This window comes from Simochromis diagramma, unplaced genomic scaffold (genome assembly GCF_900408965.1).
Source record: "Simochromis diagramma unplaced genomic scaffold, fSimDia1.1 OVJJ01000304.1, whole genome shotgun sequence".
NCBI classification, from domain to species: domain Eukaryota; kingdom Metazoa; phylum Chordata; class Actinopteri; order Cichliformes; family Cichlidae; genus Simochromis; species Simochromis diagramma.
In genome coordinates, this window is record NW_024387030.1 from 163,171 (window position 1) to 184,258 (window position 21,088).

Sequence of the window (21,088 nt, forward strand, 5' to 3'; positions counted from 1 at the left end):
CCCCATGATAGCTTTGTTAATTGCTGATGTATGTGGAAAATTTAGACAGGAGATGCTCTGCTGCTGCACATGTATGGGTGTAGATGACTTTATTCTTTAGAGAAATGTATTGTGAACTCCCTGAACAGAAAATACACTTCCTACACTTTCTTAATGAAGGAACTGTGTGTGTGTGTGTGTGTGTGTGTGTGTGTGTGTGTGTGTGTGTGTGTGTGTGTGTGTGTGCTGTAAAACCATGCATATGACAGCAAAAGCTATCAAGTACATCTTGACAGTTAAGTCTACATAGTTTGATGAATGTCAGAGTAAAAAAAACAAATCATATAATAACATGAAGCTAATTAAATATGAGACTTCACGCATAATTCACCAAAGCAGAACTGAAAAGCTACTTTCTATATGCATCTAAACTGGCCTTTAAATTCCAGTAGCACTGCCTCCGATCTGTTTACAGTTTGACAATCTGTTGTAGCAGGCAAGAGAAAACTGGCCAAGAGGGCTACAGAAAACACAAAAACCAGAACACAAATCAACATAATAAGTAAAGGCCGAATTACAACTGATATTCAGTAAAGGCAAGAGACCAAAGAAACCTGAATAACAGATCATTAAAAGAGCAACATCAAAAACAGTCATATTGACCAAGAGAACTTTGTCAGTATGACTGTTTCTGCCCTTTGAGCGCTGTTGAACCTATGAATTTTAGATGACGACTCTTTGGGAAACATATAAACTTGGATTTAACATCAACTTAAGTTGTGTTAAATGGGACTGAAGCACAGAGGGTTTGTACAACTTAACAAACAGACAGACAGACATGTTCATTAATGCAGTTGAGAATGTTCCCCATTTCAGTTAAAGTACGTAAATCTTTTCCAACAACAGCTGGAATCTCATTTGTGGTTGCATCCGAGTAAGAAGAATTTCTTATTTAAGTGGTTTTTGAAAGGTAGGACCTTTTTAAGGTTGAAAGACTTGTGAGCTGGCTTCTTCAGGGCAGAAAATTTACATTCTTTACTAACAGATAGTGGCACAGCATTTGTTTTTTTTGTACGCAAATTCCAATACCACCACCTTTTTCTGAGGTGGTCACAGTGAAACAGACTGAATCTGTAATTCAATGATTCTGTAAATTAATGCAATGTCTATAATTAGTTTTCTAAGCCAAGCTTCAAACAAGAATATCATTAGCTGATGATTTCACTCAAATCTTCACCAAACTGAGTTTAGGAAGAGGACTTTGACATTTAGATGAGCAATACAAACATCAGATCTGGTTTAAAATCATAAGGAGTACTCAAACATTTTTAATCTGGACCAGAGATGGGCTCTACGTATCCAGAGAAAAGCAGCAAGCAATCAATGCAGCATTTTCTTTTCACTGATTTTTGTAGTAATACAAAATGATTTCGCCATAGCCCGAAACCCTTACTGTGATCAACCAGTCATTGGAAAAAGGAAGGTCAATAAAATAAGGTAACATGAGATCTCCACTGATGTGTGATCAAGTTTGAAGAGCTTCTAAAAGATTTAAAATTCCAGGTTGTGTGCTTTGAAAGGAAAAAAAAATATATGGTTCATTTTGGTTTCCAGGCTGTTCCCGCACCTCACATGGACAGAGAACAGTCAATAAAAGAAAGGAACCATACAGAAATACAAACAGGCAAAGACAGAGAGAGGTAACTTCCAGCCAATGTTAAAGTAGCCAAAACACCTAAGTGCATTTTGCTTTAGCAAGTTTGTAAAGTTTGTTGTTAGACAGTCTGGGAAGAAATCCAAAATTTTCCAGCTGCTGTATGGAGAAGAGCTTTGGTGAACTATTGTTTGTGTTGTCTCCTCTCAGATATTTTAGGCTATCCATAAGTGATGATGATCTTCTGATTGCTAGCCTCTGGATATTGTTACAGATACAAACCTGAGTATTGTATACCAAACTCAGGCTTGTTTTTCACACATCAGTACCACAGAAATGTCTTTTTAACTAGTTTGGGGATTGTCAGTGCACACCAAAATGCAGACCAGAGTAAAAATGGATAAACACATCATTATGCAGTATGCAAAAGTAAGTTGCAGCTTTAAGTGGAGTACAGGGAAAAAATGGACCTGCTGAAACACCCACGTTATCCTTAAATCTCCACAAGAGAACGTGCTTTCATCAACGCAAAATCATGCACTAAGCACTCTTTATATGAAGAATTCAGCATGTTCTTGAATGTATTTCTACATCTGGAGAGAGAGTGAGGTGAAGGATTACACAAAGAGGCAGAAACAGAGAAAGAGATTTCTAACAAAAAGAAATAGTGAAATAAACAGAAAAAGAAATAGAAAGAAAGACAATGAGAGAAAGAGAAAAGAAACCTTGTAATCTCTGGGTGCTCAGCTGAATAAGAAATAAGGGAGAGCGAATGGGACTTAGAGACAATGAAAAGAGATAGGATGCACCAAGCAGGAACAGGAAGGAGAAATATGAGAGGAGAAAAAAAAAGAGAGTACACATCAGAGGCCGAAGCTGTAACACAGAGCCAGATATGTTGGTAGAGGCACATTTAGCTCAAGGGAAGGTAGGATTGCTGTCTGCCTGAACACATTGGTTTTAAAAGTAAACGGAGCGTCTGAGTGAAACAGAAATGTGGAGTTTGATGTGCAGAAAGGAAACAGCAAATTTTAAAAGTACACTGGGGAATATAGCCAACACTAAACGTTGTTCTTGTGATGAGAGCATATCCACCCAACAAATTCACAAAGTCAAGTCAAAAATATGCAGTTTTAAAACCTAAGAATCAAGTACTGTGGCCAACATTTTACAAAGGTTTTTGTTGTTGTTGTTGTTTAAAGATTCAGTTAATTATTTAATAATTCTGTTAATTATAATATAATTAATATAATATATTAAAGTATAATATATCCAGTTCAAGGTCAAAGAAGCCTACCCCAACTCTCAGTGTTTTCTGTCCTGGACTGTAGTACCAAGTACAGAAAATCCCCACTTTGGATTTAAAGACCTTTTTGCTGTCAGGGAAAAATTGCTAACCACCATGCTGGCGCTGGATAACCCCACACACCAATAACAGAGTCTTCAGTTTGTCTGATATGTAAGTCGACCACCTCTAAGGTGTAGATTAACCAGTGTTGGTCAAGTTACTTGAAAATAGTAATTAGTTACTAATTACTGATTACTTCTCCAGGAAGGTAATCCCATTACTTTACTGATTAATTTTATGCACATTGCATCAAGCAAAAGTTAAATTATATGCGATATTACTGACTTGACGGAAATTGTTTAACATTTAAACCTATTTTCTGCATATTCCAGCATATAAAATAAAATTATTTTTAGTTTTTACACTCACTCTTTCAAATAGATGCAAGTAAAACACAGCAAAAAATAAATAAAATGAAAGATTCAGCAGCACTAAGCCCTGTCTCTCTTAAATATCTTCTCATCTGTTTAGCGGGAGTGGGGTAGGTGGAGGTTTGCCCGGTGCTGCAGCAGTCATGTCAATGTGGGGATCCGGGGGTTTCTCTGTGAATTTCACATTCCTGTGGGGCGTGCTAGGTGCTTGCTCATATTTGAAATTTAATTTTTCACTGTAGAAAGACGTTTTCTTCCCACACAGAGTAAACTAACGCTAATGTTTTTGTCACTTTTTTACTACTAAGGTCAGTATTTCCACGTTTTAAACGCTGTATGGTCGTACTCTCTCCTGCACTCCATATTATCCATTGTTAATCATACGTCATTGTCATGAGGCACTTTTACAAACAAAATCATGGTTTAGTAATGCACCGTGCTTATGGGAAAGCAACAGTAATCTATTTACTTTTTTGCAATAGTAATCCGTTACTTTACTCATTACTTGATAAAAAGTAATCGGACTACAGACGTTACGTCTAACGCATTACTGCCCATCTCTGAGATTAACTTATACATTTTTATTTTATAGTTATTTTTACTTTGTCATGAAGGAAACCAGGATGAGGACCAGTGTCTGTCCCTAACCTCACTGTCTCTGTCCATCGTTGTCATCCATCATTGGTTTCTAGCCAGCCTGTGGGCTTCCCGTTTAAAATACATAAGTATGGCTACCCTCACGTCTAGTTTCACATATTCCATTTCCTGCTTCTGCCTACGGTGAACAAGAACAACAGAGAGACAGAGACTTTTAGAAAAGAAGTCAGAAATAATACGACCGTGTGCGATGTGACGAGGTAGCAATAGAGACAGGAATTCACTTCCTGTACGAAAGATAACAAATCCTGACAGGCATTCTTTGTGACGAACGGCATTTCTAAATCTCATAAACAAAAAGAAATGGCCTTAATAAAGCAGATACAAAGAGGAAATGAGAAGCTTTTTCTGTTTGATATACATCCTTTAATCTTCGGTATGCAGCCAAACAAACATGTTCCACTTTTAAACATCCAGAAATCACTCCCAAATTAACTCAGTGAACAATATAGGCAGCGTGACTGCTGGCACCTGTCGTGGCAGCTTTATCTTCTTTACGCTTCAAAAAATAAACTCTCTAACATCCAGGTTTCACCTTCCATCGTCCATAAAGAAGCTTTAAGGTGATTAAAGTCATCTTATTGCACATAGTCTAACAGTAAGTGCCTGTTCCAGTTCTTCATTACACCCATATGATTTATTTTTTTGTTTTTTTTAATATAGAGATAGCCTTTTTCTTTTGATAACTGATTCATTTAGAACAAAGTACACACTTTAACATGTGTCACAGCTGAGATTTCTTTGATTTTGTTTTCGATTTGCTTGTGTACTTTCAATAAATCATTCCCTTGGTTGGCTATAAATGGACATATTCACAAGCCTTTACTGCTTTACGATGTATTGGGAAGATAAATCTTTTCAGTTGTAAAGCTGCATACACAGTGAAAAGGATTTGTTTGTCATGAAGCTGCCTGCTGGTCGCTGTGGACATGCCTTGCTCGGGTCACCTGGGCAACCCTCTAAAGTGTTTACTAGCAGGTCATATGTCAAACGTATACTTCACTCTCACTGGTTGTCTCTTCAGTCGCTTGCCAGAAAGCTTATCAGGGGTCCGAGTGGCAATTTACTGATCTGCCATTTGACTAGCTGGCAGAATTGGTAGTCTGGTTGTTTGCAGTAACAGGATGGTGGATGAACAGGTCAACCGAGTAAAAAATTAAACTGTTTTAATCCAACCTTGATCAGATCCTTATTTTAAACACATACATAAAATCTCATACTATGTTACATCTATTCACAGTTTATAATTTGCATTTATCTTATGCAGGAAATGTTCTTGCAATCTCTTTTTTCGTTCATTTAAAAGAAAATTACACAGAAACCAGTTTGGAAGTATTCAGCATGACTAACAGCTGCACGCAAAACAAAGAGAGAGAAACAGGGATTTGTAAACATGATTAATTACCTTAGAGTGTGCGTCCTATGTACCTGCGTCTCCTCTCATGTATGAATTATACTCCTCCTGTTGTTTTTTTCCTCTTTTATCTCTTCTCCCTGTCCTCTCCCTTTTCCTCCTCACACCTATTATCCTACAGGACCAGAGGCAAGGAAGGAAGGAATAGGTTAGTTGGGTGACCCAGACTATGCCTGGCCCTCAGCTGTTCTCGGCTGCCAAATGTCCCCCTGGGATAAGGGCAGTCCTTCAACTCTCTAGTAGAGAGAAGACACATATGCTAAAAGGCCATCACACAGAAAGGTAAGGAGGAGGTTAACAGTAGGAATTCAGTATGATTACACAAAAAGAAAGTGAGGGGAAAAAAAAACATGTGATGAAGACTTGAAATGTCAAATGAGAGAAGGAAAAACGCAAAAGAAAAAAGTAAAAGCATCACATAAAGAGAGCAGAAAGATGTCCATTACAGAAAAAACAACTGAGGGGGGGGACGAGAACATGTGACTAAAAGTTTACCCTACAGGAACATCATTGAAGAAGGTGATGGAAAGGTGAAACCCATCTATCCTTCCAACCTGTCACTTCATTCAGAGCTTCTTATACTTCAGTCATATATTCATTCCCCATTTTATTCCTCCTTCCTCCCCATCCCTCCATCAAGCCAGGTCTCCATTCATCAAAGTGAGCAGGGGACAGGCAGACTCGACTTTGACTTTGATCTGTTTTGCTAAGAAGTCGAGGGCTTCAGTGCAAATAGATACACACACACACACACACACACACACACACACACACAAGGGTGATCCATCTCTAAGGAAAGCATTCGTTCAAGTCGCTCACAAGAGTCTGCACGGTTGCAGGTTGAATTCCCCAGCTGGCATACAGGCCTCTGAGTGAACTCTAAAGAACTGGAACGTGTCGCACTTTGTTCATTAAGAAGATAAAACAAACACAGGCTGCTGTTTGATCTCTCATCTCATACTAGTTCTATGCACCTCTCTCACTCTTTTCCCCCTAAAGCCCCGAGAAAAAAAATGGTCAATAAATAAATACATAAAATCACCACAATTTCTTCTCTTGGTTTATCTGCACATTCACAGGAGTTAACGACTGACACAAGCTGAGGAAGAAGACAAGTCGGGTGAAACGAAACGCATAAGCTGGTGAAAGTACTGTAATGTTCTTTATTTCTGTATAGGAGTGGCTCTATAGTGCAGTGGATTTCACATTTGCCTATAAAGAAAAAAGATGGTTTGACTGATTCCTGGTTTCAGTCCTCCTCCTGGGAGGAGACACAAATCCCTTGAGGAATATGATAGGTAGGGCATTTAGCATCAAAATTTGACAAATCAAACATGTGATGCTACAGAACCCGCCGTGGTGATCTGTTGTGAATAGCTGAACGTACAGGGCTCTAAAAAGCTATTCGACCCCTTTTTGCTGTGCTATTCTTTGCATATTTTTAATACTTAAATGCTTCAGATCATCACACGAATTTTAATATCAGACAAAGATAACATGGTTAAATACAAAATGCATTTTTTAAATGATGATTTCATTTATTAAGGGGTGGGGGGCATCCAAACGATCCTTGCTGCTATGTGAAAAAGTCATTTTCATCTAAACCTAATAACAAGTTTCCCTGATATTATAATCAACATTGTTTCCAAGACAGATCCTTCTGCAGAAATCTGCACCAGTAAGTGTGCGTGTGTGAATGATCCATGTGCAAGAACCAAATTCGTTGTTGTTATGAAGTCAAATTCATATTTTTAGGTGCGTATGTTAAGCTTGTACGTTCAGTCTGTCCAGGTTCTGTCAAATTTGCAGGTGATCACAAAGGGTAATACCATGATTGGCACTGTAGTACCTGCATTACTGGAAACTACAGCACTTTTAAATACCTCCTGGCTACACCGGAATAAACAAAATTATCATATATTTCAATAAAATGCCAAGCTTATAGAATTATTATAATTAATGTTTAGAGCAATGCAGTTAATTCTTGCGTCACAATATGAAATTACTGATTCATTAATTTTACAGTTTACTCTAAGAGTGGTAGTTAACCTGTGAAAATAGCTACACCACAGCATACACATGGGGACACCATTAAGGCTGCAGGTACCTCATCGTTGAATTACGTGCTTAATTTCACAATTATCTATGTAGTGTTATTTTTTGGGACATTTAAATAAAATTTCCTTTAAAGATTAGTCAACAATCAATGTACTGTCTCAAATCCAATGAGACTACAAACTCATAACCCCAAACTCCACGTCACCCTTTTGTTTTGTCTCCTCACTGTAATTTTTCCTGCCTCCTGTACAGCTGAGTTCAGCAGTCAGCCACGCCCTAGAGGGACACATTGAGGTTATAAGTGTAGATCTAACAACTAGCTGAAGAGAGGAAAGGAAAAGCAGGCCAGGGGAAAGTGAGCCATAGAGAGAGCGAGGGCAATGGGGAGAGGGAATCAACAACAAAGTCTCTGATGTTAAGGAGGTTGGAGGTGGATTTCTGACATAAAAAACCTAATATGAAGATGAAGCTACTACACCTCAGCCTGAAAACATTATGACGGAGATAAGAGATAAGGACCGAAAGAAGAAAACAGATGGAAATAAAATAAGTGAGGACTTATTAATTAAAAAGAAGAACAATCATGCAACTTATTAAGTCCAGTGGGGCTACTAATTTCTGTAGTATAGCATTGTTTTTACTTGTTTCCACTGCAGGGCCAAACTCATCCCCAAGGCAAACTCAAAGGCAATGAGATAACACCTTCCTGATATTCACCACAAAAATGCCAAAAGGCTTAGCTGCTTTTCACTGAATCTACATTTCAAATACAAGCAAGGGCATCGGATTCATTAAAAAAGTGTGTAGATGGTCACTGTATAATACGCTGTGCCCACAAGTCAAATGCCTGATCTTGTTTTTATAAACAGGAGCTTAACGAGCTTAGCCACCACACTCTGTACATACTGGTTGTGATGGCTGGTAATCTCTTCTCAATGAGGACAAAATAACCTGAAATAAGGTAGCGAATGCTTCAAATGTGTTGATATGACAAATGGGGACTGTTGGGACAAAGGTACCTTGGCCCCCGTACTTCTTGTAGCGTTGACTATCAAACTGAGCTAACCTGGCATCCAAGTGACCCACCAAAACATGGTGGTTGACCCAGATCTCACCAGCTTTTCTTTCCTATTGTAACTCAAAGCCTGGTGTCTGCTAACGGAAATGAGACTGGCCTGCCTCCCACTAAGCCTCTGTTGTAGCCAGTGGCGGTCCTAGCCTGTTTGGCGCCCTGGGCAAACACTCCTTCTCTCTGTACAGAAGCACGTTCAGTGACTGAGATTACCAAAAAGCACCACTGACCGACACAGGAAACCATCTCCTTGTACAACTACTCCATCTAACACAATAGTTACACCCTTTTTACACATGCTCTTTTCTACTCTGGAGTATTCTCGTCAATTTTCTTGATATTTATTTATAATCACCTCAGTTAATCCTTGATATTTATAATTGAGTGATCTGCATATATTCGTGCTATTTAAATGTGTAAAATCTGTAACATACTGTATTGTTTGGAGTTTAGTCTGTTACTGTTACTATTTTTACCATTTCTTCTTGGAGCAACTGTAATGCACATAATTTCCTTAGGGATTAATAAAGTATTCTGATTCTGACTGTTTCAGGATGACCTGCCATTATCCAATGACACACCTGCTTACCTGTATCTTTTGCTCGTTTCTCCTCCTCTTCTTTTCTCTTTTTTCTAAACTGAGCACCTGATGGTTTTGAACTTTTCTTGTCCATCTTCCATTGGTTTTAATTTTGCACTCCAGTATGAACACAAATCCCCCAACCCGAGGATCACCACAACATAACATAGACCTACACCTTAGTTCACAGATTCACTTTGTCTAGGGTGTATTTCTGGGATTTCACACAACCCAGGATTCAAATCATGAATACATGATGGGCTTGGATTTACATCATTATGAATGAAATGTGCTCTATTTGGAAGCAGACGGCCCTCTCCACATTCAACAGGTTGTGTGTGAGACTTTAAATCACCAAACTGTAAATTATAAATTTTAAATTGTTATTGATCCTAAAGTGTATATTTATTTTCTTACTCTTCTTATGTTTATTGTTTGTTTACTTGCACTGCTGTAACTGGAGCCTCGTCGTCTCGTCTCTCTATATACTGGACTGTATGTAGCAGAGATGACAGTAAAGTTTACTTTGACTTCAGCAGCAAGCAGCGCACCAAGGGCTCTCGCGCTCACTTTTCGCGTATAGAATTTCGATAAAAACATCAGTGCAAATGATAAGTCTGTATCATGATGTCTGGTGTTTTCGTTTTTGTTGGTTCGTTTTTATTTTCTTTTATTTTGAGAGTTGGTTATTAGATGCTGCTCCAGCCAGTGAATCCCCCGCCGCCCCGCCCTCTCCTCCCAAGCAGCAGGCGCACCTCGCAAACAGAGGGCGCCCTTACTCTCAGCAAATGGGCGATAGAAAACCGATCGGTGCCTGTACCATTCCCAATATGCGCTGGCTGATATCGGGGCAGCATGAGTACGAGCAATTGTTTTTTTCTGCCGATGCCCGTGATGCCGCCCCCCACCACGATACCGCCCATGTCGCCCGTATCAAAAACCACTACTGGTTGTAGCAAACAAAACTAAGAGGATTTTTGTTCCCATTCTAAAATTCATTTTTTGGGGAATTTTACTTTTTGCTGACACGTGAAATATTTATACCATTAGAATGTGTCCAACAGGATATATTAACCATACAAAGGACATATTTTTTAAATCAACTAATTGTGGTTATATAATGGCTATCAATCTAGAACTGTTCCTATAAAACTGTTCCTGTACGTCTGATAAAATTTTGGCAAGACAACTGTTTCTTTTTGTTCGGGCTTTATGATAGGCCAAATTACTGGCCTTTTAGTTTATATGAGGATGGCAGCAATTTCAAGCTCATGGCAAGAAAAAACATAAAATGTATTTTACAAAAATACTTCTTACCTTTAGAGATGTAAATGCTGATGACACGCCGCAGGATTCACATGTTACCACGGCTACTACAGCTACAGCATCATGGATGAAGGTACAGGTCCAAAATTTTCTCCTGGGTTTTTCTCACTATAGAGGTAAAAAAAAAAAAAAGACATCATTACTGGACTTGAAAAATAATGAATATAAATAGAATTGAGGGTTTCCATGCCATATTTTGCCTTTAAGATCTTTAGTGGCTTTTTTAAGTGTTTTGGCCTACAGTGTAGCTGTGGCGTACAGAGTTCCACACCAATGATTGGCTTCCAAAACAGTCTAATTTTATATAAATTGCTTGGCTGGCCTTTAACTGAGAACTAAAGAGCTGCAATTGTGCACCACTGAACCAGGAGGAAGTGTGCTAAGGTGAGTGCCCGTGTCGCATAGACTGATCCTACCACACAGGAAATGTGCTCTCATACGCTGCTGTGACTGGATATCAATGACTTGAACAACCCAGACCATTGATCCAGAGATATCTCTCTCTCTCTCTCTCCCTTCCTTCCTTGCTTGCTTTATCCCCTCCCAGTTTCTCTTTAAATTCCTCTCCTCTGTCTTTTATCCTGCTTTTCCATATGGATTTTTTTCCTTTTTTGCCCCTTGCTTCACTCCTTTCCTCTATCCTCCCCCTCCCTCTGTGGCTCTTGCTTTTCAGCTTTCCTCCTTCAAAGGACAGAGGACACAGCTGAAACAAAGGCTGCCTGTATACCAGCTGAGCCAGCAGGATGGAGGGAAGGAGGGAAGGATGGAAGGATGAAGGGATGAAAGTGAGGCAAGCAGGAAAGAATGAGGGCAAAGAGTAAGGTGGAAGAAGGTGGAAGGGAGGGGTGTAGGACAGGGCTAAGAAAACGAAGGCACAAGTGTGTGTGTGTGTGTGTGTGTGTGTGTGTGTGTGTGTGTGTGTGTGTGTGTGTGTGTGTGTGTTGGGGGAGGGGTGCAGGCTGTGCCAAGAGACAGAGTGATGAAGCAGGGATGGAGGTTTTAAAAAAAGGGGGGCAAAAGGTATGTGAAAGAGAAAAGATGAAGGATAGGCGAAGACAGAGACTGATGGAGAGAGATTGCTCTCACATCAAAAGTGTGTATCAGTCTGTATCAGCAGGATCTCTCTCACACACACACAAACACACTCACACACAAATCTGCCACAAGCGCAAACACATGTACTTCATTTTATCTACCTTTCTCAAATCAACCCATTGGATTGCTATCACAGGTTTCAACACAATTTATTTATTTATCATTGTTGTCTCATTGACATAAATGTTTACTGTACAGATACACCGAAGACAGATATATATTTTTTTATTCACAGTTCTTAAGATGACCTTGGAAAGGAAAAGGAAACTTCTGTAGAGAGATAAAGTCTCTTTGTCAGCAAATCTGCCACTGGCAGCAAAAGTGATTGACTTGTGTTAACATGCACAATCGCACCCTCCAATGCATGCAAGGCAATGAGCCCTATCTATTGGGCTCATGGGGAAGGAAAAAAACGCATGTTTTAGTAAGCACACAGTATCATCTATCTCTGATCCTTTTTTTATACTGTATGTTTTGTTGCTGAATAAAACAAATTACTGAATGATTGATTCAGTGTGTTACTCATTGTCTGTTTCCTCCCCGAAATATTCATTTATTAATCAACTTCTGAATTCTGCTACCCTGAAAATGACCCAGAGGGAGGCACAACTACGAATACAGAGTGGAAAGTGTTCCAATTAATTTGCTTGTGCAGCAGAATCTCGTCCAAGGCTCTTATGTAACTTCATACTAAACTTATTAGCGCAGCTACTTACAGACACAAACAGACAAATAAAAGTCATCTATGGAGTCAGGACTTTCTCACCTTACTTTAACCCTTTCCTTGCTGACCGTCCCAGTCCCCAGCCAATTTAACAGAGAATAATTTAACCCTAGTCATGACTATAAACCTGTTATTAAGATTTCATTTACAGTTTCAAATGGGTGCAGTTTAAAATTAAAAGTGTAAATAGTGATCGGTACCAAATTCTGCAAAAAAAAAACCCCAAAAAACCAAACAAACAAACAAAAAAAGGTTCCTTCAAAAGGATAGTTTGATATGCAGTTACGACTAACTTCAAAATTCTCTCACTCACCTTTAAAAATTCCAGTGAACAGCATTATACAAACTGTGAATCAATACATTTACTTTAGATTCCAAGCTTGACAAGACAACCAGTCCAGCTCATTGAGCCTGCATCCTGGTGAGACTACATTAACTCCACCTTAGTCTGGAGTTTGCATGGGTGCATTTATCTTTAATGAGGCCTGGATACCCAGGGTGAAGTGCCATAGCAACTTTGTTCAACATGGGTTCCCCATGATGTTAAAAGCTTTGAATGATCCCAAGGTGAAAAGAAGAATTCCAATTTGTCAAGAGAAAAAGGGATCCTAAAAATATTTGCTTTTTTATTATTCAATATCTTATGTAACTCCAAACCAGGAAATGCCATAACTAGGCTGAACAGCCACAGGATGTCTTCGGAGTTAGTTTGTTTATTCTGTATTTTAGAGTTCACAGTATGGGCAGCATAGTGAGATACCACAGACATGAAAGATTTCTTGTAGTCAAAGCCAGGAGGTGTGTACCAGCAAATCACTGCAATATGATGTCATGATGTCATTCACAGTGGAAAAAATGTTAGAAAACGTCTTTATGGTTTCATAGTTGACAACTGCACAGCTTTAAGTATTCATTTGCATATTAGTTTACTTGATTCAGACGTACATCTTTTAGTTACCAGCACGACTCTCATAATTGGATCTTGTTCGTTAAACAATATTATTTCCTGTTATGTTCTGAAATGGGACCGATGATGTTATTTTTCCAACTCCCTTTCTACTAGAGTAGCTTTGCATGATTCACGGTTCAAAATTCTTCTTTTGTCCTTTACGTCGGTCCTTGGTGCAGCCCCTCAGTTCATCCACTATCTTAAAGAAGTTTTAGTTCCTTTCCTAGCCTGCCTTCAAGCAGCTGATTGTTGCAAACAAAAGGTTTGAACAGCTGGATTTCTTTGCTCACTGACATCATACAAACCTACAAGTAGAAAAAATAAAGACTGAGCATTTAGAGCACTCTGTAGCCTGAGCTGTCGGCTCAAAGGAATTAACTGTAAATACCCCGATCTTATTATTGGTAACTGTTTCAATCACTGTATTGTCATCATTGAATCAGTATATAGAATAAATAAAGACGGGCATAATGTTTGTTCAAATAATGTGTTTCGTCATTTAAACACTAACTCCAGCTACACCTGCAACTCCACACTCCACTTACCCATTATGGATGATGTGTGGTAGATGTTTTGGGTCGGATAGACTTCTGTATGCACAGACAGGTTGTGGTCAAATCTTTAAAGTTTGCTTCCAGTGAGTATAACTGTGGAAGCAAAAGTGCCAGGCATAATAAAGCCCTGTTTATGCAAGTTTACTTGTGTGCGTGAGTCTGTGTGTGTGTGTGTAACGCTTGACTGAGTCCATGGATAGAACCCATTGCCAGCCAGCCAGCAAGTCACTCTTCTGAATTATTGAAACAGGTCAGTAGGCAAGAGGAGAACAGCGTCTGTACGTCTGTGTTTGTGATTGTCTGTCTGTGCACAGCAGTGCACTGCAAATTCAGAGCTTAAGCTTTCTGCTGTCTTCTATAGAGGGAATTAATGGCTGTGCCTTCTATTCACTAAGATTATAAATAGAAAACAAGTCAACATTTTAACAAATGCAAAATGCTGCAAACAGAGGATAAGGTATGTTGAAAATAGACGTCTTGAATACAGAGCTCTATCGGAAAACATTTGCCTGGAAAGTAAAAACACCTGGGATGACCTAAAAATGCTGATATTTCTCAGTCACATTAAATTCACAAGAAGAAGCTTCAGAGCAGCTGTGCTCTTTTCTGTTCTTGTTGTTGTCCTGTGCTGTTTTTCTGTCCAACCAAACAGCAGCCAAAATAAATAGTGCAGCAGTATAAATACCAAGGGTAACCAATGTTCCTAGATGAGATAAATATAAAGAAGCCAGACAGCACTTCTGATCTGTGCTGCTGTGATACTTAACGCACCAATGGAACAGATGCACAAACAAGTTGTTGGACTTTGTTTTTGGCTTTTTTTGTCCTGGAAAAAAGGAAAGTAAAAATGTAACCCTTCTTTTAATAAAATGTGCTCTCATTGGTTTGGGTTTTAGTTAAAACATAGTAAAGGATTGAATTTAAGTAAAAGAAAAAACAAACAAACAAACAATGATCAACACATCGCATAAACCTGATATTTTAACAGAAATGAATCTGGTGTGCCTGCTGCTGTTTACTTTGGCAAGAAAATACTAAATGTAAATAGATCTAGATAGATAGACAGTAATACACAAATAAAACCATCGAAGTGCAGCTGCTGTGTTCAGAGTTCAGGGATATCAGTACTTCTTACTATTCTTGCCCTGGAAACTCTTGTTTTATTATTACAATACAGATGCTTTTTGTTTGTTGTTTCTTTGCGTGCATTTATATGCTTTCCTTTCTTCTTTTATTCTCCAATTTACATCTGTATTCTTTGTTGCTGCACACCCCCATGCCCCCTAGGAGACTATAAAGACCATCCTGACTCAGCTTATCTTACAAATGCACCATGTTATCTTTGCACAAGTGCATACTGTGAACTGGAAAATGAGTAAGTCTAATTAGCGCAGTGTTATCTTAGAGTCCAACCCACTCAGTAGTAATAGAGCGCAGTATTGATGCTCCCACACATTTATACGCATTAACTCATCCAGTCACTGTAAAAGCTGGTAGTGTACTACAGAGAGCAGTTGTATAACTGAGGTGTGGTCAGTCACTTGCGGTTACACAACTCAGCAACGATGAGTGTATTTTAGCAAGCAAGCGTATGTGCAGCATGTCTCACTACTGTGATGCTACTTTCACCAGCTGTGAAACCGTGCAAATAAACCACACGCCTGTAGAACAAGCACTCAGCCACAATTGGGAATTGTTTGTCTTCATTGCTGCTTTTGTGTGTTTCATGTCTGTCTCCAAGTTCAAATGAAGCCAGTGAGCAATTAAGATTTGCATATTCTCAGAGAATAACTCTGGGTTTTAAAAACAGGTAGCTGTTTTGGACTTGACCTGTACTGATGATAATATCTCTAATATCTGCCCAGACTGCAATGGCTTCTTTATATCAACACATTCAACCACTATGGTCACCCCCGAACAATCATATTAATCATGTTTTGCACAAAGCAAAAGAGTAAATAGATCTAACAGAACTTTGAGATTTAACAACATTTTTCATATTTTCTCAACATTAATGTTGTTGATAAAATCCGGCGTCCTAATTATGATGTCAGAAGACAAATATCACTATCATCCATCCATTTATCCAACTCAGGGTTGTGATTGGGCTGTAAGCTATCCCAGCTGTACTACTACCATTAGGAAAATAAACAATATTAAATTGCGTAATATGGACAATGTGACTGTTGACAAAGATCTGTGAATGTATGGCTGTTGTTACAAATGTCAACCATTTCATTGTGTTTTTGCTTTTGGCAACAATGAGCATATGTGCGCCCATCTATTGTAATTTGTTATGTGTTGTGTATTCGTTATGTGAAGCCTGTGAAGCCAGCAGGTCCCGCATCTGTGTTTTTATATGTGCAGTAACTGAGTGCAGCAGTAAATGTCTGTATAATTTCTGTAGCTCTGGGCCTCTTAAAATGGGGTGTGGCTTCACTTAAGTTTCTGGTTTTCTTTTTCACTGCTAAATTTGAAATCTGATGAATATTCAGAACACCACTCGAAAACAAAACCACAGCTCAGTGTAAAATCGTGGACCCAACATGAGAGGATCTTGTGCATGTGTGGGGAGGTGTGTTTTGTGAGGGGGTTGGGGGTGGGGTGTGGTGCTTCCAGCTGGGCAATCTTTCATCCTTGCACCTGTCATTCTTTACCACCTCATCCCTTCATCTCAGTGACTGCTATCCACTCCGCCCTCTGTAACTCTGCCTCTCTCTGTCGATCTGTATATCCATCCATCTCTGCCCACCCAAGTCCCTTGTCCTACCCATCATCCCTTAGTACAGCAGCGTGTACTGAGGGATGATGGTCTACCCTCCGCTGTTCTGTCATGGTGGAAATAAGTGTTTTCAGCTAAGTAAGATCAAGACTGTGTTTGGATTTCACTGTTTGTGTCAACATTTAAAACTAATTCTTTTCAATGCATGTTATGCCACCTTTCCCTAATGGTATGAGAGTTATGCCATTTCACTAGCTGTTACAGTTGCAAATGCATCCATCAATTATATCTAGCAAAACACAATGTATAAGGTACTGAAAAAAATAATGTGGAAAAGGAGGAAAGAAAAAATCATAAAAGACACATTTTGATACATAACAGAAATTGCGCACACTATCCCCCCATCCATTATTTTTAAACCACAGACAGGCACCAGTCTGTCTTGGGCCCTACAAAGAAATGTCAAGAACCTTTTAGTTTGCACACACAACTTTCGACACAGTTCTCAACAGGGTCAAAACTGGAGCCTTTTTTTGTTGTGAGGGGTAATTTGTAACCAGTGCACCGCCACACCACCATGGGCAATTTCAAATTTGCCAAGACCGTGAACAAAAGTAATAACAGAGCAGAGGTGGGCCACCAGCATTGCAATCAACAAGGCAGAAAGCTCTTTAAAAGACACACAGGGCCGTAACAGTGTGTTGACAACTACTGCAGTGAACCCATGGCTGGGAGTGACCTGGGTGGAACCTCTTGGCTCTGATATAGAAGTGAGAAATCAACTGGAAGCCTTGAAGAGAGAGGGTGTGATCTGGCCAGACAGTGCTGTGAATAAGGATCCAAACACTGCTCAGGTTGGGTGCCACCTGCCACTTTAAGATGGCTGGAAGTGACATCACTGATGAGCTTAAACTTGAGCATGTTACTGTAACTGGAAATTAACCATTGCTGTTGAGTAGGGATAGAAACCTCATCTAGGTACTGTAAAGCAGTGCATTAACTATGTGTGTAGATGATAATGAATGTCATCAGAAGTTTGCTCCAGTAACTATTAGAGAAACCATCTATGTATTACCAAAGCGCATCATTATGTTGTGGTGAAGAATTACAACATAGTTAGTAATGTTATCTAATAAGTGAGTGTAATAAGTGTAATAAGAGTGTAATAAGAGTGAACAGCCCATGATATATGGACCACATCTGCTTATAGTTTGTTTAACACAACATGCACACATATCTCATATTCCACCAGTGGCTCCATGAAAAGACAAACTTACAGGCTGATAATGAAAGAACAGAAGCAGGACAAAGAAAGTGGGCACTCTTTTTACACCTTCAGCATCACTCCTACACAGATGCACATTCAGCACCAATACACACACACACACACACGCGTGCAAAAAAGTTGCTCTGAATGCAAGCAGGGTTTCCTAGAAAATCCCATTGCTAGTGACTTATCTCCACTTAAGCTCTTTTCACACTAACACCTGCAGCAAAAAAGACACGCTGCAAAAGGCCACCTTCCTGGTTATAGTGCTTTTCAGCGTCCTCAGAGCACAGCAAAATGCTGCTACATCTTTTTGTTAAGAAAACTGGAATTTGAAGTGTGTAAGTCGGGACTCCATTTTGGTGTTTTTACTTTGCATACCTTTTTTTCTGCACTGAACAGAACATGTTGGTCAAAGGTTTTGTCGTTAAGGTGTCATTATGAAAAGTTAAGACTGCGTGGTTAATGCAGGTTGCTTTTCAAAGAGTCCGTTTTGAGCAAATAATGGATATTGAAGCCTTTTCAGTATGCTTTAGCATCCCACCTGCTTATCGTCATATCATGTCATTATATGTTACCCGTTACACTGAATTAGAAAGAGATCACACGCCAGATCACTATCCAAGTTTGATGATTGCAGGTGATGAAAGGAAGGTATATTTAGACCTTGGAGTTGTGGAGGGAACTTGTATGTTCTGTACTGCAAATTATGTACAAACAAAGGAAACAAGTAACATTGACTCATTTCTCATTGACAGCAGCTGTTGTTTACAAGAAGACTACTTCCTGAGTTAAGAGCTTCAAGAATTATGTTTATACAGGTTAGTGAACAGTTCAGTCTTAAATATTTGGTGGCAGGATTCTATTAACACAACCCGCAAATATTGAAGAGTAACTGATAAATCACTAGCAGACATCTCTATCAATCTCTCACGATCCAAAACTCCATGAAATTATTGCATGTGGTACATCACTAGTGGATGCACAGAGATGCACTGTACTGCACTCAAAGAGGCTACACAGCACACAATAATCTGTGGGAGGTGTAAGGTTGATCAATAAGAGTGACTCAACAATTTCTAGGCCAAATGCTGAGACGTCAGCTTTTAGAAACTCATTATCTGAGACGTATTCAGCGTGTTGGAACAATAAACTCCCACCGATGAGAATGAAAAGAAATTCCAAATCCCTGATATTCTTCTCCAATAAGCTACCTCAGTTTAAACAATTGGACACTGGGCTCAATATCTGGATGGATTATTTGCACAAATGTTGATTTCATAGAGGCTGTGGTTTTCCATGCTTTTGCAGAAAGAAGAGATTAGTCAGTTAAATCTCTTGGATTAAAGGTCCTGATTAAAAAGCCTTGCCAATTATTTGAACTATTTATATCAAAATAATAAGTAACTCTAGTCTCTTTATCCCAGTAATCTGCTCTGTGGTAGACATCAAATCAACTACAAAATCAGACTTGGTAAGGATTGCTTTTTAAATAATATTGTCCCTACAATTATGAGTTATTTTTCTCACATTAAACTGAATTTCCTGATCTGCTGTTACAGGACGTTTTGCACTGCACTTTTACCTCACGACTGGCTGGATGCATTAATAAGCTGGTGTTCCAAATAAAGAAACTGAATATTTTTGATGTTCAGTTTTTTGATTTTGTTTAAAACAAAGCAAAACAAGACAAATTGGAAGTTTTTAATTTTAATGGAATATTTTTGTTTGTTTGTCCTATGTTTTGGTACTTAGATAAAAGTCTCAGTGAACTAACTGATAATAAATCAATCCTCCAAGTTGTTGTGATGACTAGCATTCATTCAGGATTTAGCTTGAATTTGAAATCTGGCATGTTCAAATAGAAGTGGGGGGTATCACATCTGTATCAGATACCCGTTTTTGAGTAATTTGTGAATGCTGGTTGCATGCAAATTGTAGGTGGTAACAAATTGTTTAGAAATTTGTCTTACAAACCTCCTGCATAAGTTACCATAATGAATAACGGGAAATCATCTTATACAGTATTTCAAAGTATTTGGCATTTAAATTCACGTCATACTCTTCACTAAAACAAAAGCAGTTTAAATGAGCCTAGCAGGCTCATTTTCCTGCAGACTGGGAACTTGACCACATGGCCTCTTATATCTCTTTCAGAGAGTGACTTATCTTTGCTCTTCAAACTGAAACAGACTCATTTGAAGCATGGATGAATCAGGAAAGCCCTTGCAGTCAACAAATTTAGTGCAGTCACAACCACACTTCTTTTACCAGGTAGGTTGGGAATTTACCAGTAAATAAGGTTGTGCTGTCAGGAACATACCCTATGTTAAAACAGTAACGCCAGAAAGCCAACCTGCGAACCTATGAACCCGCCAGCAAGACAAACAGCTGTTGAGTATTTTCATTTCATTCTCTAAGGCAACATAGGCTTAATCTCCCATGGTGAAACAAAGTTTTATTTATTTATTTAATTCAAATTTATTTATTTCATTGGGGATTTATGCCATTTTGATTTCACGAAACAGGTGGTCCAGCCATGTTTAAGAGTAATCCACTCAGAATAATACTGTTATTTGTTCCAGGCCGTTAAGTCCATTGAGCTGCATTTCAGTGATATTTCAGGCTGAATACATTTTCACAGCCCACCAAACAGATGGTTTGTCCACACAAAACAGAGAAATGAGAAGAAAAAAAAAAAACACGGAGCCGAGTGGCATTGTAAACCATAAATGTAGAACATTTTTAAGGCATTCCACAGATGTTTGCATACAGAAAATCAGTGATTAAGTTTTGTTACCTTGAGTCAAATTTTGTGGGTAAAAATAGAGTAAGAATAATTTTTCCAAATTAGATTAAGAAAATGTTAGATTTGTTAAGAGTTTATTGCAGGAACATGGGGATTAAGAGAAATGTGCAGGGCTGATTTAAGTCACCAGACACATTACAGTTTCTACAATTAGTTTTCCCTGTATGCACATTATTATTAGGCTATGCTGTTGCTAGAAATATTACTAGAAAAATATTACTCTTGACTGCATATGTTAAGATGTACAACAAACAACAATAAGAAAAATGTACAAGTTGTACATGTTGGAACAGGCCCGTTTCAACATGACTGCGCGCCAGTGTACAAAGCAAGGTGCATAGAGTCCTGATCTGAACCGGACAGAACACCTTTGGGATGTTCTATCCCTGATAGATAACGCAAGCCAGGCCTTCTTGTCCAGCATCACCTTGGATATGGGAAAGTGAGATATAACTGAAGCCATACCGGCTCGGACATCGCCCAGATTAACAAGGTCTGCGTCTGGTGGT

The 21,088-nt window shown here is 38.9% G+C and overlaps 1 protein-coding gene across 4 annotated transcripts in view; it reads right to left on the reverse strand.

Moving 5' to 3' along the window:
• lrfn5a (leucine rich repeat and fibronectin type III domain containing 5a) overlaps window positions 1–21,088 on the reverse strand; it is a 122,644-nt gene that overhangs the window by 45,517 nt on the left and 56,039 nt on the right. For 3 of the 4 annotated variants that reach the window (XM_040042805.1, XM_040042807.1, XM_040042808.1), the window contains 2 exons: window positions 10,451–10,567; window positions 5,415–5,538 (listed from right to left, as the gene is read on the reverse strand). The gene's annotated coding sequence lies outside the window, so the exon portion shown is untranslated. The remainder of the gene's footprint in view (window positions 1–5,414; window positions 5,539–10,450; window positions 10,568–21,088) is intronic. The other variant, XM_040042806.1, reaches the window with a different exon arrangement.